Raw genomic sequence first — 24,585 nt, 5'->3', positions numbered from 1 at the left:
AAAATAAGTCTTCCCTAAAGTCTTCAGAGAGAATATGACCCTGCAAACACATTGATTTCAAAATGTTTACCCCTAGACCTGTAAGACAATAAATTTCTGTTGTTTTAAGTCATGTAGTTTGTTATAATTTGCTAAAGCAGCCCAAGGAAGTTACTATATCCTGGACAAATGTGGGGAATTCCAAGGTGAAAGGAAGCATGGAGACTCCCTGCTTCAACACCCCCACATGTATTAATAATACCAAAAAAGAAAACTCATGAATTCACTGCAATCAAGTCAATTCCAACTCATAGTGACCCCAGTGGGTTTTCTTGGGTTTCCTAGTCAGTACATCTTTACAGAAGTAGACTCCCCCATCTTCCCATTATAATTCCCATTATAAATGCATGGAACTTATTAAAGAGTGAAACTTCAGAGTCAGAGCTCTTGAATGCTAATGCTTACTGTTATTGTTGTTATGTGCCATCATCTTGTCTCCAACTTTCTGAGGTGGTATCTCTACAGAAATAGATTGCCCAAACTTCCTACCGAGGAGCAGCTGGTGGTTTTGAACCACCAACCTTCTGGTTAGCAGTCAAGTTATGAATGACCTAATGGCATAGTGCCTAAGGCATTTGACTGCTAACCAGAAGGCTAGCGGTTCAAACCCACCAGCCATTCCTCAGAAGGAAGGATGGGCAATCTACTTCTGTAGGGATACCGCCTTGGAAACCCAAAGAGGGGTCACAATGAGTCATATCTGACTCAATGGCAGTGAGTTTGGTTTTTGGTTTAATGGTTCATCCTAATTGTATTAAACACTTATTATTAGTCAGGTACTGTGTTAATGACTAGGCATATAAGAGTAAGCAAAAAAAAAAAAAAAGAAAAGAAAAGAAAAGTATTACTGCCTGAATGGAGCTCACATGTTCATTGTTTAAATCCTAAACAAAACAAAAGGGAACTTCATTTTCTAAAGGAAAATAAATCTTGGAAATGCTTTTTACTGGTTGGAAGTCCTTAATTATGTGTAAAATAATTAGTAACATTTGGAGTAAGTTGTCTTTCAAACACACAACTTTAAAACTGAAGTAAAAAAGACATTTGGCCAAATACATTTTGGATATTACTCAGTTTCAGTATTTCAGAAAATGGTTGAAAAATGCATAATAGACTGTTAAATGAAAGTGAGTATACTACCATTTAAGTCAATCTTTTTCTTTTTTTTCTGAAGACACTGAACACTTCACATATGTTGCATAAACATTGTTTCCTTGTTATTTGCTGGACAAATTTGGGAAATTCACAAGATGGAAGGAAGCATGGAGATTCCCTGCTTCAACATCCCACATGTATTAATTACGATGCAAAAAAAAAAAAAAAAAAATCAAATCGATTCTGACTCATAGTAACCTAGTGACCCCCATTGGATTTTCTTGGGTTTCTAAGGCAGTAAATCTTGACAGAAGTGGACTGCCCCATCTTCCTTTGATGGAGCAGGTGGTGGGTTTGAAATACCAACCTTCTGGTTAGCAGTCAAATGCCTTAGGCACTGTGCCACCAAAGCACCTTATAATAGTAACTATCGTTGTTTTTGTTGTTGTTAAATGCCATTGAGTCAGTGCCTACTCATATCAACTCTATGATCAACACAATCCTTGCTACACCTGAGCCCATCATTGCATCCACTGTGTTAATCCATTTTGTTTAGGGCCTTCCATTTCTTCTCTTACCCTCCAATTTACCAAGCACAATGTCCTTCTCCAGGGAATGGTCACATCTGACAACATGACCAAAGTAAGTAAGATGAAGTCTGGCCATTATCACTTCCAAGCAACATTCCACCTGCACTTTTTCCAGGACAGATTTGTTAGTTCTTCTGGCAGTCCATGGCACTTTCCACATTCTTTGCCAACATCACAACTCAAAAGCATCAACTCTTCTTTGGTCTTCCTTATTCATTGTCCAGCTTTCAGATGCTTATGGGGCTATTGAAAATACTATGGCTTGCATTAGGCACACCTTAGTTTTCAAAGAGACATCTTTACTCTTCGGTACTTTAAGGCAGGGGCTCTGGTGATGTAGTGCTTAGAGATACTGCCTCAGAAACCCAAGGAGGGTTCACTATGAGTCAGATTCGACTTGACAGCAGTGAGCTTGTTTTCTGTTTGTTCGTTTTTGCAACAGATATGCCCAATGCAAAACAACATCTGATTTCTTGACTGCTACTCTCATTGGTGTTGACTGTGTTCAAGTAATATGAAATCTTTGACAACTTCAATCCTTTCTCCATGTATCTTTATTGGTCCAGATGTGGGGATTTTCATTTTCTTTATGTTGAGGTATAATCCATACTGCAGATTGTAGTCTTTAATCTTCACTACTAAGTGCTTCAAGTCATCTTCACTTTCAGCAAGCAAGGTTATGTCATCTGCATATCACAGGTTGTTAACAAGTCTTCCTCCAATTCTAATGCCATGTCCTTCTTCATACAGTCCAGCTTCTCGAAATATTTGCTCAGCATACAGATTAAATAATTACAGTGAAAGGATACAACCCTGACACTCTCCCTTCCTAATTTTGAATCATATGATATCCCCTGTTCCATTCCAACAACAGCCTCTTGGTCTGTGAACAGGTTCCTCATGAGCACAATCAAGTGTTCTGGGATTTCCATTCTTCTCAGTCTTGTCCATAATTTGTTATGATCCATAGAGTTAAAAGCTTTTGTATAGTCAATAAAACACAAGTAAACATCCTTCTGGTATTCTTTGCTTTAAGCCAAGATCCATCTGACAGCAGCAATGATACCTCTCTTTCCATGTCCTCTTCCGAATCCAGCTTCCATTTCTGAAATTTCCCTGTCACATTTCGTTATAGTAAGTGACTTTGTCTTCTGGAGCTGCTCTTTGAAATCTTCTGTTCAGCTTTTTTATCTTGTCATTTCTTCCATTTGTTTTAGCTACTCTCCATTCAAGAGCAAGCTTCAGAGTCTTTTCTGACATCCATTTTGTTCTTTTCTTCCTTTCCTGTCTTTTTATACACATTTTGCTTTCTTCATGGATGATGTTCATTTAATCTTTATTGTGATTTGGGTGAAAATTTACAGAGCAAATTCATTTTCTATGCAGCAGTTCACATAAACTTTGTTTCATGACATTGACTGCATTTCCCCACAATGCAACAGCTCTTTCCACTTCCTTCCCATAGTTACCCACTTCCATGTATCCTTCCTTCCCATGAACTCCTGTCCCCTGAGCTGTCTCCCTGTGCATACACAACCCTTCTATTCTCCCATGATTGATCTCTCCAAGGAGTCTATCTACCTAATGTAAATGTTCAGCTCATATGCTGCCCTTCAGGTCTGGAATTGAACCCACAAGAGTGCCCTTCCAGACCTGAAGGGCAGGAAGAAGCCATGGTCTCAGGGATTTCACCAGGCTCTATCAGATGAGCAAACATGGTCCCTTTTTTTTTTTCATTTTTAGTTCTGTTCCACATTGTTCTCCCCTCTATCCAGGATCTTCTACATAGATCCTCCTACTAGTGGTTGACAGTGGGCACCATCATGTTCTTCTGGTCTCATAGTTATATAGGCTGAGGATAACCTGGTGTACCAGTCCCTTGGACTAATTGTTTCAATGTGTCTGGTTTTCTTCGTTCTTCTTTGTTCTAGACGAAGAGAGACCCATCATTGTATATAAATCGTTGTATTTTAAGATCCCAGTCATTACTCGCCAAAGTTGGATGTAGAACAATTTTTGGGTGTAGTATATTATGCCAATTGAGCTTGATGTCCCCTGTGACTATGGTCCTGAATCCACAGGTCCAACTACTTGCCACCTCTGGCCAGCTGGCTGTGGCCAAGAACTGATTAAAAATTCTGTCCCTTGTCAGCTCTACTATATACCTGGAAATTCTTACAGAACATACAAATAGACCTGTAGAAACATTGTCTGCCAACTCTATGCATGGTCATGGACACATTCCCCCCTGCATAGACATAACTAATAGTTCAGCCTGTCCACCCATCTATCCACCTGTAGATCAATCTTTGCTATCACTGACAATGCAATACTGTATTTGCAAAAGGGTTCATCTTAGTCTGTACCTTCCATGCACCTCTCTATATTTTCTTCTTCCTCAATGTCACCGTGTTGATCATTCACATTTGGTACACTGCTATTCTCTTTACCCAAATCAATACTTATCACTGCCTATCTAGCAGTACCCTCCCCTCTCCTCCCACTCTGGTAACCAGTTAAGAAAATTTCCTTCCATATGTAAACCTTTCCTTGACTTTTTGCGATAATGGACTACTACAATATTTGTCCTTCTGTGCTTATTTCACTCAGCATATGGTACTCCAAGTTCATCCACATTATGTGGTGTTTTGCAGATTTTACATTATTCTTTAGGGTTGTGTAATATTCCATTGTGTGTATGTACCATAGTTTGGTTATCCATTCTTCTGTTGATGGGCACCTAAGTTGTTTCCATCTTTTTCCTATTGTAAATAGTGCTGCAATGAACATGGGTGTGCATGTATCTGTTATTGTCCTGCCTCTCAATTCTTTAGGATATACATCTTATAATGGAATTGCTGGATCAAATGGTATTCCTAATTTCAGCTTTTTAAGGAATCACCATACTGTTTTCCAAAGGGGTTGTATCATTTGACAGTCGCACCAGCAGTGTATGAGAGTCCCAATCTCTCCACATCCTCACCAGCATTTGTTATTTTCTGTCTTATTGAACTTTGCTGCTAGTTCTGGAGCAATATAGTATCTCGTTGTTTTGATTAGCACCTCTATAATGGCAAATTATCCTGAACATTTCTTCATGTGTTTGTTGGCAGCCTGAATATCCTCTATGATGAAGTGTTTATTCATATCTTCTGCCCATTTTTTAATTGGATTATTTGTCTTTTTGTTATTGAGGTGTTGGAATTTTCTATAAATTTTAAAGATAAGTACCTTGTCAGATATGTCATTGCCAAATATCTTTTCCCAATCTGTAGGTTCTCCTTTTACTCTTTTGGAGAAGTCTCTGGAAGCACATAAAAATGTACTTTTTAGAAGGTGTCATTCATCTAGTTTTTCTTCTGTTTGTGAATTTTGGGTTATGCTTGATAGTCTATTTATCCCATATATTAGGGTCTCTAAATTTGCCCCTAATTTTCCTAGAGGAACTGTATAGTTTTAGTTTTCACATTTAAGTTTTTGATCCATCTAGTGTTAGTTTTTGCATATGGTGTGAGGTACAGATCTTGTTTTGTTTTTCTGCAAATAGATATCAAGTTTTGCCAGCACCATTTGTTAAAGGCAATCTCTTCCCCATTTAGTGGATTGCAGCCTTTTCTCAAAGATCAGCTGACCATAGGTCAATTGATCTATTTCTGGATTCTCAATTCTATTCCATTGGTCTATGTGTCTGTCATTGTACCAATGTCAGGCAGTTTTGACTACTGTGGCTGTATAGTAGGTTTTGAGATCTGGTAGTGTGAGACATCTTACTTTGTTCTTCTTCTTCAATAGTGTTTTTCTTATCCAAGGTCTCTTTCCTTTCCTTATAAAGTTAGTGATTAGTTTTTCTGTATCCTTAAGGAATGTTGATGGGATCTGGATTGGGATTGCATTGAATGTATAGATTACTTTGGGTAGAATTGACATTTTCACAATATTCAATCTTCCTATCCATGAGCATGGTATGTTCTTCCATTTATATAGATCTTTTATGGTTTCTTGAAGTAGTCTTTTTTTGGTTTTCTTTGTACAGGTCTCGTGTCCCTGGTAAGATTTATTTCCAAGTATTTTATTTTTTTGGTAGGTATTATAAATGGTATTAATTTCCTTATTTCTTTTTCAGCAATCTCTTTGCTGGTGCAGAAGAATCCAATTGATTTTTGGATGTTGATATTGTATCCTGGCAGTAGGATTCCACTAAGTTCCAGTAGTTTTCTTCCTGAGTCTCTTGGGTTTTCTTTGTATAGGGTCCTATCATCTGCAAATAGGGATAGTTTTACTTCTTCTTTATCAATTTGGATGCCTTTGATTTCCCTTTCTTGCCTTATTGCCCTGACTAGTACAGTTCTTCATAGTATCCTGATATTACCTCTTTTATTTCAGTTGGTTCTGTTGTGATGTCACTTAATTTGTTCCTTATATGTGTTATTTGCATTATCTCCCTCTTTTCCTCTGTTAAATTTGCCAGTGGTTTGTCAATTTTATTAATCTCAAAAAACCAACTTCTAGTCTTTTTTATTTTTTCTATTGTCTTTCTATTTTCTGTTTCATTGATTTCTGCTCGAATCTTTATTATTTCCTTTCTTCTGGTAACTGTAGGCTTTTCTTCTTGTTCTTTTCCTAATTGTTGGAGATGTTAATTTAAAGTGTTGATTTTGGCTCTTTCTTCTTTTTTGATGTGTGCATTTATTGCTATACATTGGCCTTTGATCACTGCTTTTGTGTGTTCCAAAGATTTTGGTATGTTGTGTTTTCATTCTCATTTGATTCAAGGAATTTTTTAATTTCATGTTTTATTTCTTCCTTACCCATTCATTCTGTAGATTTTGTATCATTTCTAATATTTCATTTATTTTGCCATTTTGTTCTTGTATTTTCTTTCAAAATTGTTCTAGGGTTTTGTCAGTGTTTTCCTTGATCTGTCTCTCAATCTATTGAAGGTACCTAAATATAATTCTTTTGAATTCCTTATCAGGGAGTTCCAATGCTGCTTCTTCCTCAAGGATGTGTTCTGAGTCTGTATCCTGCTCCCTTGTTTCTATTGCTTTATCTAGATTGTTTGCATGGACTGTGATGGTCTGTTGTCTCTGAGACATTGTGACTTTGTTGTATTCATATTTAATTGGTGACTGTATGTTGGAGTGATTGCCCAAGATTTTCTTTTTTTTTTTTTTCTTGGATGTATCTGAATAAGCAGAGTACTTTGCTCATCAATTTGCTAGTTAGTAGCACTTATGCACTCACCACTTGTCTCCTTTCCAGTCCTCAGTGTCTATTATGTCCTGCTGTCCCCAGCAAGTGGAAACTATTCTTAAGTACCTGGAATCTGAGAGAACACTGTCACTTTAAATATCTAAATGGTCGAACTGCTTGTAAACATTCAAAATGGCTGCACCTTCTGGACAGCCAAAAGTCTGCAGCTCAGCAGGTCTCCCTCTTGGCTGCTTCTCCTTTTATTCACTAGCCAATGGTGCAGTCCTCCATGAGAGGAGATCATGAGATCTCTAATGTCATTTCTATCACCAAGGCCATATTTTCCAACTACTGGTGATTCTTCTTTGTTTCCAACTTTTGCATTTCAATCACTAGTAATAGCCAATACATCCTGACTGCATGTTTGGTCAATTTCAGACTGTGGAAGTTGGTAAAAATCTTCAATTTCCTTGTCTTTAGTTTTGGTGGTTGGTGCATAAATTTGAATAATAGTTATATTAACTGGTCTTTCATGGAGGTGTATGGATATTATCCTATCACTGACAGCACTGTACTTCAGGATAGATCTTCAAACATTGTGAATGTCACGCCATTTCTCTTAAATTTGTCATTCCCGGCATAGTGGATCATATGGTTGTCTGATTCAAAATGGCCAAAACCAGTCCATTTCAGCTCACTAGTACTAGGATATCAATCTTTATTCATTCCATTTCCAACAACTTCCAATTTTCCTAAATTCATACTTTATATACTCCATGTTTCAATTATTAATGGATGTTTGCAGTTATTTCTTCTCAATTTGGGGTTGTGGCACATCAGCAAATGAAGGCCTCAAAAGCTTTACTCCATCTATGTCACTAAGTTTGACTCTACTTTGAGAAGGCAGCTATTTCCCAGTCATGTTTTGAGTGCCTTCTGACATGAGGAGCTCATCTTCTGGCACTATATCAGACAATGTTTCAGGGCTATTCATAACATTTTCTAGTAATATATCAGGCAGTGTTTCACTGCTATTCATAAGGTTTTCACTGGCCAATTCTTTGAGAAGTGGATGGCCCCTTCCTTCTTCCAAGTCTATCTTAACCTAGAAGTTCAACTGAAACCTGTCCACCATGGGTGACCCTGCTGGTATTTTAAATACTAGTGGCATAGCCTCCAGTCTCACAGCAACACACAAGCCACCACAGCACAACTAACTGACAGACGAATGGTGGGTAACTATCATTATTAAGCATTTATTCTTTTCTAGGTACTTTGCTGATTTTTTCACACACAAGATCTCACTTACCCTCAGAGCAAACTTAGGAGGTCAGTATCAGAGCTCTACTAACTTTGAAGTCAGCTAAATACCTGCATTCCTAAAAACCTCATGACTCTTTCCAGTAACTGACCATGAGTTTGGAAGTTTTTGTAACTGTCATCTTTCTTCTTGCCCCTATATGCCTTTGCATAGTCTTCCTATCATATTATTGGTCATTGAAATGGCCATCACAATCTCAGACATATGACCCCAAGCGATGATGAACCTATGTCAAAATCTGTCTTTCAGTAGGTTGAGCTAAGAATAACAGCTCTGAGTTTTAGGGGACTTTTTCCTAACAGCCTGGGAATGACTCCCATCACTTTGACCTCCAATGTTGCACTAAAACATGCTGAAACACTCCTGCCCACTCAGATTCTCTCTATCTCCTTGCCCAAAACCACCTTTCATCTTTTGTTTTACTCTGCCTTGAGAAGCCCTGGTACCACAAGTTAAGCACTCAGCTGTTAACCAAAATGTTGGTGGTTCAAATCCACTCAGTAGGATAAAGACATGGCAATCTGCTTCCATAAAGAGTTACAGCTTTAGAAACCTTATGGGGCTATTCTTCTCTGTCCTATAAGGTTGCTATGAGTCAGAATTGATTGACAGCAGGGGATATGTTCTTGTTGTTAGGTTCTGTCAAACTGGTTCCAACTCATAGCAACCCTATGTACAACAGAACAAAACACTGCCCACTGCCTGGTCCTGCACCATCTTCACGACCTTGTTATATTTGAGCCCTTGCAGCCACAGAGTCAGTCCATCTCATTGAGGGTCTTCCTCTTTTCTGCTGACCTTCTACTTTACCAAACATGAGATCCTTCTCCAGGTCCTGAAGATACAGCAGGGGATATAGCAGTAAGCAAAGTTCTAGCTAAGGAGTTTGTGACAAAGACACACAATAGCAAATAAATAGATACGCTATGTAGTTAGCATTAAATGCCAGAAGAAATATAAAGTTGGATACAAAGAGTGATGGGAGAAATACTGTTACAGATATGGTGTTCAGGTCAGAAAATTGAAGGAAATGAGAAAGTAAGCCATGTGGGTGTCTAAAGGGAAAGCACTCAGGCTGATGGAAGAGGAGCACTGAAGAAAGGAATGTGTTAAGTTACCTACAAAGGTGAGAAGGAAGCTCATGTGGCTGGAGCAATGTGAGTGAGTAGATTATGGTGAGTCTTACTCTCTTCATTCCATAAGCTTTATTTCATCAACATGCATTTATAAGTCAAATTTAATTTCCTGTGTTTTGACCCATAGTGGGCTTGGGTTTTGAAATTCTGATTTAATTTTCTGAATACAATGGTGACTCGAGAAAGGCTCAGGTTTTTGCTTACACAGATTAATCAGCTGTCTATATAATCCTGCTGCTATGGTTTTACAACTTTTTCCCTGATATTTCTTTCTATAGTCATCCTATTGAGTTAGACAGAAAGATTCATTGTAGCTAGCAGCTATTACCACTAGTAACTTGTTCTCTTATACAGGTAAAACCTGGGAGTTCTATTTCCTAGCCATGAACACAGCAGTGCAAATTTGTTTTTCAAATTAGCTAAGCTTTGACAACCTGGTTGCCTGCTCAAGCACCGAATGGCTTAGGGGTAGGGGTGGGCGTGTGGAAGACAAGCTACACTAAAATTTCATTTCCATAGAGAAAAAAGGAAGTGGAACAGAAAGGAAGAGCAATGCCTTCAGCAACCAGGACTCAGCATGAGATTCCTATCCATTAAAATCCTGCCTAACTCAGAAGTCAGTATGAAACCAACATGAAGACCCAATAGTGCACACAGCAGACTCTGGGTGATGGAACTCTTCAAAAGATCTCAAGGTAAAAATAAAGAGAAAGGAATAAAAAAAGGGAGAGCATTTCAAAAATAAATTTCTCTCCCTTCATGTTTTTCAAGTTGGATAGATGAGTCACTTTTTTTTTTCTATACAATAAGTAAATCTCATTTCCAATTTAACCTACTTTAGTGAATTATTCGTACCTTTTGCTCCTCTGCTTCATCTGTGCCTTTTCTATCTCATATCTCTCTTCTACGGGTACCCAGCAGTCTGCTTAATTTCTAACCACCCATTGCCCACCATTATTTGTTGTTGATATTAGTGGACGAGTTGGCTCCAACTTACGGTACCGTTATGTATAATGGAACAAAAGTTGTCCAGTTCTATGCCATCTTCATGATCATTGATATATTTGAGGTCATTGCTGTAGCTACTATATTAATATATCTCCTGGAGGGTTTCCCTCATTTTTGCTGACCCTCTACTTTACCAAACATGATGTCCTTTTCTAGTGATTGTTCTTTTCTGATAACATGTCCAAAGTGAGCAAAATGAAGTGCCACCATCCTCACTTCTGGAGAGCATTCTAGTTGTATTTTTTTCTAAGACTGACTTGTTTCTTCTTCTGTAAGTTCTTGAATATTTTTGGCTAATACCACAGTAAGAATGCATCAATTCTTATTGGTGCATTCTTGGAGAGAACTATCATGGAAGAATAAAAGGGCTGTGTATGCACAAGGACATAGCTCAGGGGGCAGGAATGCATGGAGGGAAGGACACAGGGAAGAGGTAACTATGGGGAGGAAGTGGGAGGGGAGCTGTTGCATTGTGGTAAATTGTAGTCAATGTCATGAGACAAAATGTATGTGAACTGATATATGGAAAGTGAATTTGCTCTGTAAACTTTTCACCCAAATCACAATTAAAAAAAAAAAAAAGTGCATCAATTCTTCTGTCTTCATTTTTCATTCTCCAACTTTTGAATACATATGAAGTAATTGGAAAAAATACATATATGGCTTTAGTTAGATGCACTTCAGTCATAACACTTTTTAAAAAAACAGAAGACATGTGTAGTTCCTTCCAGTTTGTTTATATTTAAACCATAGCTCTTTGACTGAAGAAAGAAAAGGAAGCTTCTCAGAGAGAAAATTGGCTGGAATTACTTCATCGGTTTGAACATAAGAAAATAAAATAAGAAATAAAGTCTTAAGTATAGATGTCTCAATGTAGAGTACTAAATCAAACAAGCAAAAAGATAACAGCAGCAAAAGAACAACTACAAAAATATTACCCAGTCTCTCTAGATATGGTACAGACTTCATCCAGGTACTCAAGCTACACCAAGTAAATGTATTTTCTTCCAAAAAGTTCATAAACATGTTCTATACCTTGCATTAATTCAGAATTTGCTTTATCAGTAGGTATAATTTTAGAACCAATTACAATCAACACTTTAGGTGCCCTTCTTTTGTACTGCTACAAAAGCAATTTATATCAAAATGATGTCACTACTATACTCCACTCAGTAAAAACCATCCATTTTGTTTAAAGTTCTTGAAATGTTCCTCAAGCCAAGTTCTAAACATTCAGTCTTCTATTCATCTGAAATATTGCCACTGAGTCAATTCCAATTCACAGAGACCCCATCGGGTTCCAATGCTGTAAATCTTTACAGAAATAGATTGCCTCATCTTCTTCCCATGGAGTAGCTGGTGGGTTTGAACACTAACTTTCTGGTTAGCATCCAAATGACTCACCCACAATGGCACCAGAGCTCCTTTAATATCTACTGTTGTTGTTAAGGTGCCATCAAGTTGTTTCCAACTCATAGCAACTCCATACACAGCAGAACGAAACACTGCCCGATCCTGTGCCAGCTCCATGATCCCTACTATACTTGAGCCCATCATTGCAGCCACCATGTCAATCCATCTCATTGAAGGCCTTCCCCTCTTTCATCGACCCCCCACCCTACCAAGAATGACATCTTTCTTCAAGAAATGGTCCCTTCTGACAACATGGCCAAAATAGGTGAGACGAAGTCTGGCCATTCTCACTTCCAAGGAGCATCTCAGGTGCACTTCCTCTAGGACAGATCTGTTAGTTCTTTTAGCAGTCCATGATACTTGCAGCATTCTTCGCCAGCACCACAACTCAAAAGCATCATCTCTTCTTCGATCTTCCTTATTCATTGTCCACCTCTCACATGCATACGAGGTGACTGGAAATATCATGGCTTGTGTCAGGTGCACCTTAGTCCTCAAGGAGACATCCTTGCTCCTCAGCACTTGAAACAGTTCCTTCGTGGTTGACTTTCCCAATGCTAATATCTACTAGACATCTGCAAATATCTTAGGAGGAAATGGAAAAGGGAAAAGAATGAACTAACATTTGTTAAGCATCTACAAAGCTCCAAACACCTCAGAATTAATCCATCATTTTTCCTCATCCCTAACCTTATCCCTCCTCTTACATACACTTCATGCCTTGAATGGCACCACCTTCCACCCAACCACTTAAACTAGAAGCTTAAGAGTCAACCTAGACTCCTCACTTTCACTTCACCACACATGCAACTAGTTACAAGATGACTTAGATTTTGCCTTAAAAATATTTTTGCTATGATATCTTGGTTAATTGGCATAATATAGTTCATAAAGTTATATTTACATCCTAGTCTGGTGAGTAGTGCCTGCGTCTTAAAAGTTTGCAATTGGCCATCTAAGATAGAACTATTGGTCTCTACTCATCCAGAACAAAGGAGAAAGAATGAAACGAAAAACTCAAGAAGAAACTAGTTCACAGGACAAATTGTCTACATAAACCATGGCCTCATATACCCTGAGACCAGGTACCCTGAGGGTACCATTACTGATCATTCAATTCAGAGCCAAAATAGATGAACCTTGATAGAATAGGCAGAAGCTACGGAACAGAACTTCAAATTCCTTAATTTTTTTTTTTAAAAAAAAGAGCTACTGGACTGGTTGAGACTGGAGGAACCCCAAAACTATTGCCCTGAGATACTCTTCAAACCTTGAACTGAAACTAAACCTGGAGGTCACCTTGTATAGTAAGTAACACTTTGGCTCAAAAAATAATGGATGTCACCAATAAGTGCTGTGCTCCTTTAAAAAATCCCCCCTATGAGACCAAATGGTCAACAATTAATTTGAAAGTGAGAATGTAAAGAGGCAGAACAACTAAATTAATGGAACCACCACAATGGAAATAATAAGAATGTTCTCCTATTAGGAGCTCTGGTAGCGTAGTGCCTAAGGCATTTGACTGCTGACCAGAAGGCTGGGGGTTCAAACTCACCAGCCACTCCCCAGAAGGAAGATTGGGTGATCTACTGATCTACTTCCATAGTGATACCGCCTTGGAAACCCAAGGAGGGGTTTGACTTAACAGCAGTGACTTCTTTTTTTTTTTTTTTTTTTTGGTTCACATGTTATGAAGAATGTAACCAGAGTCACTAAACAACTTGTGTAACAATTGCTGAATGGGAACCTAACCTTCTGTGTACACTTTCACTGAAAACACAATAAAATATTATTTTTCAAAATGTATTTGTGTATGTGTGTGTGTGTGTGTGTATCTATTTAATATGGCCTTTTTCTTTATCTTCACTTCTAGTACCACAGTTCAGGCACTTACCATTTTTCACTTGAACTCAGCAGCAGCCTCTTAACTCTCCTCCCTACCTCTAGCTGTTTACCAACAAACAGAATTTTTCTAAAATGCAATACAATCATGTCTTTTCCTTGCTTTAAAATCTTTTAATAACTACTCATTGTCCTCTCATTAAAGCCCAGACTCATTTCCTGCCAGACAACTTTATATACACCTTATACAGAGCGAATGCTAACCTGTACACATTTTCCACAGTGTACAACACTGATACTATAAAGTTTTTTGTACCAGCCTTTCCAATGCCTCCAGAAAACCCTCCCTGTCTTCCTCTCTTCCTGGCCTTTCCAGGTGCCCCTTCTCTGTACATTCTGTGATAACTTTTTCATGCTGTACGCTTTCCTTCTGCCTTGTATTTTCTACACCTGTAGTTTGCAAACTCCTTAAACCACAGACTATGTCTTTTACCTCTGTGTCACCAGCATCTAGTACAGTGTCTGAAATATAATAAGCTCTTTAAAAAATTTGTTAAAATAAACAAGTAAATATGCCCAAAGTTCCTTTACCTATCTGTAGCAAGCCTATGAAACAGGGAGCTGACATGTTTGAGCAATAGTAAGGTGGTGATCCATTGGTAAAATTCTTGCCTTCCATGCAAGAAGCCTAGGTTTGAATACTGGCCAATGTATCTCAAACATAGCCACCACCTATCTTGCAGCAGTGGCTTGTATGTTGCTGTGATGATGAACAGGTTTCAGTGAAGCTTCCAGACTAAGATGGATGAGGAAAAAAGTCCTGGCATTCTACTTCTGAAAATTAGCCAATGAAAACCGTATGGATCACTACAGCCCAATACTGTTATGCATGGGGTAGATGTGAGACAGGGCTGACCTGACAGCAACTAGACAGCCGGTAACAGTAACAAGGCACATAGAGGAAAGCAATGACTGTTACTCAAGGAGTGTATGTTCCTAATAGAACTTCTGCCAGTCACACATTTACCCATGGATAAGGTAATGTTCCCCTCATCTCTCATAGAAGTATATTACTAATTAAAAGACAAACATAGTTAACATAGTACATATAATAAAAAGATACCTTTATAATTACAAAGACAAAAGGAAAATTTCTAATGAATTTAACAAAGTAGCAAATCATATTAGAGTCAATGGCAAAGCTAGAAGGAAGTTGTTTGATTTAACACTGGTGTTTTATTCTCTACACCACACTGCCTCCCTGTGGAAGATTTTCTGGATAAATAAACTCATTGCTGTGGAGTCGGATCCGACTCATAGTGACCCCTCCTTGGGTTTCCAAGGCAGTATCACTACCGAAGTAGATTGCCCAACCTTCTTTCCGAGGAGTGGCTGATGGATGTCTCTAAAGAAAAACAAATTAAATTTTACACAATTATAAAATGGTTGTAGCTAGCTTTTATGTCAGTTTGCTCAAAAACTCCATTCCCAATTACTGGGTCATGAACAGTGATTTGTTTTCTAAAGGACTGGTGCTCATTTTATGGAGTAGAAATGTTTTTGTTAATTTAAAAATAAGTAGCCCTGGGAATGAGTCTTGCAAAAGTCAATACCAAGAAATGAAACAACCACAGTCTAATTATTTTGTTTTTAATACTTTGAATGACTTTACTTTAAAGTTCTTAATCATTATTTGATTTACTTGTGAGGAACTTGTGATCTTAAAACAAAAATTGCAAGAAAAGGGGTAGGTACCAAATATACCATTTTGAACTTAGTTTACTTCATATTTAATTATACTTATCAAAAAATCACTGTAGAGATTGTAATTAATGATTGTTTCATGTCTATTTTTCCTCCTAAAATAGAATTCAACAAACCTAAAAAGAAAATCAGTAGCATTTCTGAAAGTTAAACTGGTACAGCCAGTTTAAGAGACACTTCAAAGATCATTTTTTTTATTTACCCGGTAGAGAAGTTATTCACGGAATGCTACTTTTTCAAAGAAAAAACCTTGCATTTTAGGCACAAAGTATATTTTCATCATTTCAAGATTTCTTTCTTTAAACTTGCCCCAAGTTTCTAATAGTATGTGGGCATCATTCAAAGGCAGAAAATGACTTTATTTTCCTGTTCCTACAAAAGATTCTGAACAATTTCCAGAAATGAAGTAATTGCTCACAATCTATCTTGATGCAAATAAGTGAAGGCTCTGCTTTTGAATTTTCGGAATCTCAAAGTATTCAAATTGATTACTTGTCTATTTCCTGACCAGACTCCCTTTGAAGTGGTTCTCAGGTCTACTCTATTAATTTAAATGTCTGTTGTTGCTGTTGTTGCTTTGTGCTGTCGAGTCGGACCTGACTCATAGCGACCCCTCCTTGGGTTTCCGAGGCAGTATCACTACAGAAATAGATTGCCCCATCTTCCTTCCGAGGAGTGGCTGGTGGGTTTGAAATGTCTAGCTGTCAGTAAATAGTTGCTATTTCCTTGATGTCTGTGAAGCTGCTTTCTTCCCAGTGACCTTTATCTAAAATACTTCTCATCAAGGCCAGATAGGTATTTCCATGTCTATGTACTTTAGCCCATGCATAAGGTCCTTGTTAGATGCTTTTATTGCTTTATCTTGGTGGGAAATGAAGCATATCCATGATATTGACTCAGCTGAGTCCACATTTCTCTTTTCTCCAAGGGTCAAGTTGTTTTATTTACTACACACACACACACACACACATACATAACTAACAGCTGAAGTAATACTGTATTTTTAATGATGGGCAATGAAAGTACTCACGCTATCTATGTAACATGCACATGATTTCTGCATTTCTGTACTAGTATTGTTAGATAAGTATCTCCAAGTTTAATAAAGATGATAGTGGACATAATGGTTCCTTATGAACAATAAGAAACATGAACTTGGGGCATGGCAAGAGAAAGGGTTAGCCTGAGGAAAGGAATAAGGGAAAGGAGAGAGAAAATCCAAGGAAATTGCCTGGCACCATCTTGAGAGAGGCAGACACTTAGATATTGCAAAGTTTGGCCAAAAGGGAAAAAAGAATTATTAGCAGCAGGAAAGATGTGGAATAGGAAGAAAACAAAATGTTTTCCATTTTCCTGTGAGAAAAGCACTCTTTTGAGGCATAAAACCTGGACTTAATCCTGGATTTGTCACTAATTAACTGTGTGACTTTGTTGGCCAATTCAATCTCCTTGGGACTGAGTTTTCTTATATTTAAAATGAAGCCACTGTATTAGATAATTTCACGGATAATTTTGTTTGTAAAAATTCTAAAAGAAATGAGAAGCACAAAATTTCAAAGGGCAGCTCAGGAAGACTAAGTATTAGAATAAATTGTGCAAAGACCTGGAGTTAGAAAACCAAAAAGAAAGAACACACTTAGCATTCCCAAAGCTGAAAGAATTGGAAAAAAAATTCAAGCCTGAAGTTGCCATATTGAAGGATTTTATGGGGGAAAAAAAAAGGAGCTCTGGTAGCGTAGTGCCTAAGGCATTTGACTGCTAACCAGAAGGCTGTCAGTTCAAACTCCAGCCACTCTTCAGAATGAAGATTGGGCAATCTACTTCTGTAGTGATATCACCTTGGAAATCCAAGAAGGGGTTGCTATGAGTCGGATCCGACTCGATAGCACATAACAACAACAACAATATGGGTGAAAAAAAAATGGAATGATGCAGGAAGCATCAAAAGAAGATGGAAATAAACGAAGAGTCACTGTACCAAAACAAATTGATTGATGTTCAACTATTTCAGGAGGTAGCATATGATCAAGAACCAATGGTACTGAAGGAAGAAGTCCAATCTGCACCGAAGGTATCAGGGAAAAAGAATGCTCCAGGCATTGACAGAATACCCATTGAGAAGTTTCAACAAATGGATACAATGCTAGAAGCATTCACTGTATATGCCAAGAAATTTGCACACAGATCTTGGCCAACCAACTAAAAGAGATCAATACATGTGGCTATTCAAAAGAAAGGTGATCCAATAGAATGTGTAAACTATGAAACAATATTAGTATCTCACGCAAGCAAAATTTTGCTGAAGATAATTTGAAAATGGTTGCAGCAGTACCTCAACAAAGAACCACCAGAAATTCAAGCTGTATTCAGAAGAGGATGTGGACCAACGGATATAATTGTTGATGTCAGATACATCTTGGCTGAAAGAAGAGAATATCAGAAAGATGTTAGCCTGTATTTTATTGAATATACAATGGCATTTAGATCATAACAAATTATGAATGACGTTGAGAAGAATGGGCATTCTAGAACACTTAATTTTGTTCATGCAGAACCTATACATAAACCAAGAGGAACCTATCAACCAGTTGTTCAAACAGAACAGGAGGTTACTGCATGTTTAAAATCAGGAAAAATATGTGTCAAGGATGTATGCTTTAACTTAGTCAATCTGTATGCTGAGCAAATGATCCATGAAGTTGAACTATATGAAGAAGAACATGACATCATCATTGGAGGAAGACTTATTAACAAACCTGCAATATGCCGATGGCAAACCTTTATTGCTGAAAGTGAAGAGGACTTAAAACACTTACTGATGAAAATCAAAAACTACAGCCTTCAGTATGGATTATACCTCAACATGTTGTTGTTGCTGTTATGTGCCATCGAGTCCGATCCAACTCATAGCAACCCATCCTTGGGTTTCCGAGGCAGTATCACTATGGAAGTAGATTGCCCCACACCTCAACATAATGAAAACAAAAATCCTCACAACTGGACCAAACGTGCATGATAAACTACATGATAAACATCATGATAAACCGTGAAGATATTGATATTGTCAAGGATTTAATTTTACTTGAATCCACAATTTATGCCCTTGGAAGCAGTAGTCAAGAAATCAAATGATACACTACATTGGGCAAATCTGTTGCAAAAGACCTCTTTAAAATGCTAAAAAGCAAAGATACCTCCTTGAAGCTAAGATGTGTCTGACCCAAGCCACGCATTTCAATCACCTCATATACATGTGAAAGCTGAACAAGGAATAAGGAAGACTGAAGAAGATTTAATGCATTTGAATTATGTGTTGGTGAAGAATATTGAATATACCAGAAAAATAAACAAATTTGTCTTTGAAAAAATGTAGACATCATGCTTCTTAGTAGCAAGGCTAGAAAGACTTTGCCTCAAGTACCTTGGACTTGTTTTCAGGAGCAATCAGTCCCAGGAGAAGGAAGAGGGTCAGTAAAAAAGAGGAAGATCTTCAACGAGATAGACTGACACAGTGGCTACAACAATGGCTCTAACATAGAATCAATTGTGAAGATGGTGCAGGACCGGGTAGTGTTTCATTCTGTTGTATCACTATGAGTTGGAACTGACTCCATGGCACCTAACAACAACAATTCTGTGTAGTCCCTGGCTGATGCCAACATTTAATGTACTAGGCTGCTAACTGAAAGATTAGATGTTTGAGCCCACCAGAAGCACTTTGAAAGAAAAGCCTTGTGATCTATCTCTGAAAAGTCTGTCACTGTAAACTCTATGTAGGATAGTTCTACTTTGATACATGGAATCAACTCAATGGCAACTGGTTTATAATTCTTTTTTGTGAGCCCTGGATAAATAAGCCAATGAAAAAGAAGAGATGGTCCAATAACAATTTAGCCATGAGTTTCAAATTCTTATGAAAACTAGATTTACTGGACTCGCTGAGACTAGGGGAACCTTTGAATTCATTGCCCTGAGATAAGCATTAAATTTCAAACTGAAACTATCCCATATTGTCATTTTTGAAGAAAATGACATATTAGCTGTATTATTAAGTAATGCTTGCCAGTTTTTTTGTGTTGTGAGCATAATCTACTTTCAACTACACTTTTCCTGAGGGCAAACTGTCCTCCCTAGGTTTGCCCTGCACTTGTTTATGCATAGCCACGTTGCTCGTTTAATTATCAGACGGAACTCAAATGGTATCTGAAGTAATGTCAAGACTCAAAATGGAGTTAGGGCTCCTGTGGTAGACTGCAGCCTTCCACAAACCAAACATTTTAGAATTTAAGTTCTAATACAGTGTGTGTATGTGTGTGTTGTAACAGTATAGACAGATTAGAATTTCTGGGAGATGAATATGTGTTCCAACTTCACAACCTAAAGGTCCATATTAATCTTATTCAATTTAAACATTGCCTTATTCTACTACTTGTAGCCATAATCACATAAGAATCCTGCCCCTACAACCACATTCCTAAGAACATAAAACCAAGAAAGAGACAGCTCACAGGACAGGGCAACCACATTCCTCAGATCCCAAGACTTTAGTGAAGGGACACTGCAAAAGAAATAACACAAATGTGAATTTACTATTAAGATGGCATTTCCTGATAACAGGCCATTTTTAAGATGTCTTCTAGCCCATCTAGAAGACCCGTGGTCAGTGTTAACCAGTTTGGGAGCCTATGCACCCCTGCCCTCCTTTACTGCCTAATGAACTAAGATGGCTAATCCAAGATGAAACCAAAACTCAAACCAAGAGCAAACAGCAGAATACACCTGCACAGAAGAAGTCATGGCATCATGTCAAAACACACAGACTCCATCTTAGAAAGAGATTGTGCAAGCACCTAGCCTGAAGGAAGTTGAGGTTTATTGTTAGGAATTCATCACAGCCTTGTTCCGCTTCCTGACTTTTGCACAAGGATCAGGATTTTATAAATACCTGCCTGCATAACGTCTTTTGAAATCATGTACCCATGCCCTCAAAAGCTACTATAAAAGCCCCTAGCTTGTAAGGCTCTGAGAGACACACATGGGGTGGCCTCAGGCTCTGGGTGTCTCCACCTTGCAAGGTTGCTATTTTCTTATTAAATTTCTCTCTCAGCTATAGCTGACTTTTTAGTCTTTATTTCAGAACTCGACCTGCAACCTTGTGAGAAAGTGTGTGTGCGTGCGTGTGTGTGTGTGTGTGTGTGTGTGTGTAGAAGGAGAAAGTGGAGCGAGTGTTGCATTGCCTTCTGAAAGTCAAGGAAAGTTTTAGGTGCAGTGCATGCTAGAAATGATAGCCAGCCCACTCCTCATGTCATACTTAAAAAAAAAACTCCTAACTCATTGCCGTAGAGTTGTATCTGACTCATAGCAACCTCTCCTTGGATTTCCAAGGTGGTATCTCTATGGAAGTAGATTGCCCAATCTTCCTTCCAAGGAGTGGCTGGTGGATTTGAACCACCAGCCTCTGATTAGCAGTCAAATACCTTAGGCACTACGCCACCAGTAAATGAACAGGGTATTTTAGCATAACCAGCAGGAATCAACAATGCCTTTAAAGCCCTAGAAATTGAGCTCTCTGTATATGTTAGCTTGTCTTCAGTACATTAGAGGAGATTCCTACAGTACAAGTGGACAGAGAATAGGGCCAAAGGCCACCTACACACCCAGTTTTGTGAAGCACTAAGTCTGGATAGATTTATTATTTGAGTGAACAGAAAACAGATAAAATATACAGCTTAAGGGAAAAAAAATCTACAGACTATGGAAAACAAAGGTTTTTAATGAAGACTCAGAGGATGCATACTGCAGAAGCTGAAAATATTTCAGATAGTTTGATAATCCTTTGCAAAATATGAAGGGACATTAGCTCTATTTGATGGAAAAAGAAAGCAACTAAGGAGCTAAATTGAAAGACAACAAAGTGACAAAGTCTATATGAAATAAAGAAGGATTGAAAGATATTAAGATTCAGTAATATAATTTATACCCTTATAGAAGGCCATAATATGTTAGTGAAATTGTAGAAAATCAAATCAGTGTTGTAAAGGACAATTTTGAAATGTTACACTAAATTTTAGATTTTATAAAACACAATGAAATGACAATAAAAGAGAAATGATGCACACAAGGAAAAGAAAATGAAGATTTAAAGTAAAAACTTTAGCATTCTAAACAAAGACAGCATAATAACTGGATCCAACACAATAATTAAAGATAGAAATGAAAGACAACTTTCTCAAATTGAAAATCAAATACCAGACCTCTCATATTAAGAAATTTTCACCATGTTCTGGTAAAATCAATAAAAGAACACCAACTCATTTGGCAAAATATTTGAATTGTAAAGAAAAGAAAAATTGCTACAGGTACAGAAAGGGAAACATTTCAAAAGCACAAAATTCAGGTTAGACTTATCCAATAAAACACTAAATGCCAAAAAGCAAACAATGAAGACTAAGACTGTGTGCCAAAACTTATACTCAGCCAATTTTTTCTTTATTTGTGAAGGAAACAAAAAGTATTCTCAATTATATAAGAGCTTAAAAAATACTCAAAGATCTTCCTGGAAAAACTTCATTTGAAGACTTCTTTAAACCAATATAATTAGTCAAAATAAGAGATAGCCATTGTTTAAGAGGATTTCTGTGTTCTTCTCCCTCAAGAGTCTAAAGGGATGGTCAGGTGGAGTTTACAGTCTGGAGAGAGTAGCCTGACTCTACCTGTTTCCTTTCATTTCTTATCTGCTGCTTCCTATCCTTTCTTAGCCTCAGGAAGTTTAACTTCTGCCCAGCTTATACCCCACTGTTCACAAGGAATTTCCTGCCATTTTTCACAACTCACAAAACACAAACTGGTCCTATCATGCTATGACACTTGTTAATAATGAAAAAAATATTAAAATGATTAGGCATGTGCTGAGAGAATAAAGTAAACTTTTTACTTACCTCCTAAAGGTGAAAACTGCACAGTGCAACTCAGTGATTATTTCAATTGTAATTCAACTTGAAAAATGATTTTCTGTGAAACTAAAATGTGTATTGCCCAGACAAAAATCACTGAGTTTTTTTTTTTTTTTTTCATTGTGAAAAATGAACAGAACTCCTCTTGCAGATATTAACTGTTCCCAAGCACTTCCTCATGGTGTAGTGCCTAAGGCACTTAACTGCTATCCAGAAGGCTGGCAGTTCAAACCCATCAGCCACTCCTCAGAAGGAAAATTGGGCAATCTACTTCCATAGTGATACTGCCTTGGAAATCCAAGGAGTCAGATCTCAACAGTAGTGACTTTGCTTTTGGTTTTATGCACCTCTTCATGCCATCTTCTTTCCCAAACAGCAAGAAGACACACACACACACACACAAAAAATGCTAACAGTGGCTATCTCTGGAGGAGAAGATTTATTTCTCTATTTTCCAATGTTTATACAATCATCTTTCTGTAAAAAAAAAAAAGCTTTAAATATAGCATAAACAATTTTGTATAAACCAATTGATCATACAAATTTCAAAATATGTATACCAAAAAGACTACTATGACAATGAGAGTCCCTGAGTGGTGTAAATGGTAACACACTTGGATGAGATGTTAACCAAGGTTGGAAGTTCCAGTCCCTCTAGAAATGCCTCAGAAGAAAGGCAATCTTTTCCAAAAAATATCAGCCATTGAAAACCTTGTAGAGCACAGTTCCACTCTCACACACATGGGGCTTCATGAGTAGGAATTGACTTTATAGCAGGTGGTTTCACTCTGGTAATGATTTTTTTTTTTTTTTTTTAATGATGTTCCCCAAGGGTCATGAAGTAGAGAGGTTTCCAACAGCTAAGGGAGACAAACTTGTCTGTCAGTTTGTCCTACTGTGGTAGATTGCATGTTGCTGTGAGGCTTGAGGCTGTGCCACCAGTATTTGAAATGCCAGCAGTGTTGCACAGGGTACACAGGTTTCAATGCAGCTTACACACTGAGACAGAGAAAGACTAAGAAGAAGGAAGAGGCCATCCACTTCTCAAAGAATTGGCCAGGGAAAATCTTATGAATAGCAGAGAAACACTGTCTGATACATTACTGCACAACTTTATGAATAGCCCAGAAAGATTGTCCAATACAAGGCAGGAGGATGAGCTCCTTAGGTCGGAAGGCTCTCAAAATATGACTTGGAAAGAGCTGCATCATCAGAGTAGAATGAACCTTACTGATACGGTTAAAGTAAAACTTTTAAGACCTCCATTTGCTGACGTGGCACAACTCAAATTGAGGACAAAGAGTTGCAAACATCCATTAATAATCAGAACATGGAACATACAAAGTATGAATCTAGGAAATTGAAAGTTGTCAAAAAATGAAATGAAATGCATAAAGATTGATATCCTAGGCATTAGTGAGCTGAAATGGATTGGTTTTGGCCCTTTTAAATTAGACAACCATGTTATCTACTATGCTGGTAATGCCACTTTGAAGAGGAATGGGTGTCATTCATCATCACAAACAATGCTTCAAGATCTGTCCTGAAGTACAATGCTGTCAGTGATAGGATAATATCCATATGTCTACAAGGAAGACCAATTAATGCTACAATTATTCAAATTTATGCACCAACCACCAAAGCAAAAGATGAGGCAACTGAAGATTTTTACTAACTTCTGCAGTCTGAAATTGACCAAACATGCAATCAAGATGTGTTAATTATCATTGCTGACTGGAATGCAAAAGATAGAAACAAAGAAGAATCACCAGTAGTTGGAAAATTGGGCCTTGGTGACAGAAATAATGCTGTAAATCACAGGATAGAATTTGGCAAGACCGATGACTTATTCATTGCAAATTCCTTGTTTCAACAACACAAACAGTGGCTAGACATGTGGACTTCACAAGATGGAGTATACAGGAATCAGACTGATTATATCTGTAGCAAGTAGCAATGGAGAAACTCAATTTATCTTCAGCCAAAACCAGGCCTGGAATTGATTGTGGAACAGATCATCAACTGTTTATATGCAAGTTCAATTTGAAGTTGAAGACAATTAAAAGAAGTCCACGAGAGCCAAAATATGACCTTGAATACATTCCTTCTGAATTTAGAGACCCAAAGAATAGATTTGTTCTACCCAAAGCAATCTATACATTCAATGCAATCCCAATCCAGATCCCATCAACATTCTTTAGGGATATGGAAAAAACTATCACTAACTTTAT

The sequence above is a fragment of the Orycteropus afer genome, unplaced genomic scaffold (assembly GCF_000298275.1).
Source record: "Orycteropus afer afer isolate SDZICR_OR568_19922 unplaced genomic scaffold, OryAfe1.0 scaffold00071, whole genome shotgun sequence".
In the NCBI taxonomy this organism is placed as follows: domain Eukaryota; kingdom Metazoa; phylum Chordata; class Mammalia; order Tubulidentata; family Orycteropodidae; genus Orycteropus; species Orycteropus afer.
Note: the sequence above shows the minus strand (reverse complement) of the source record.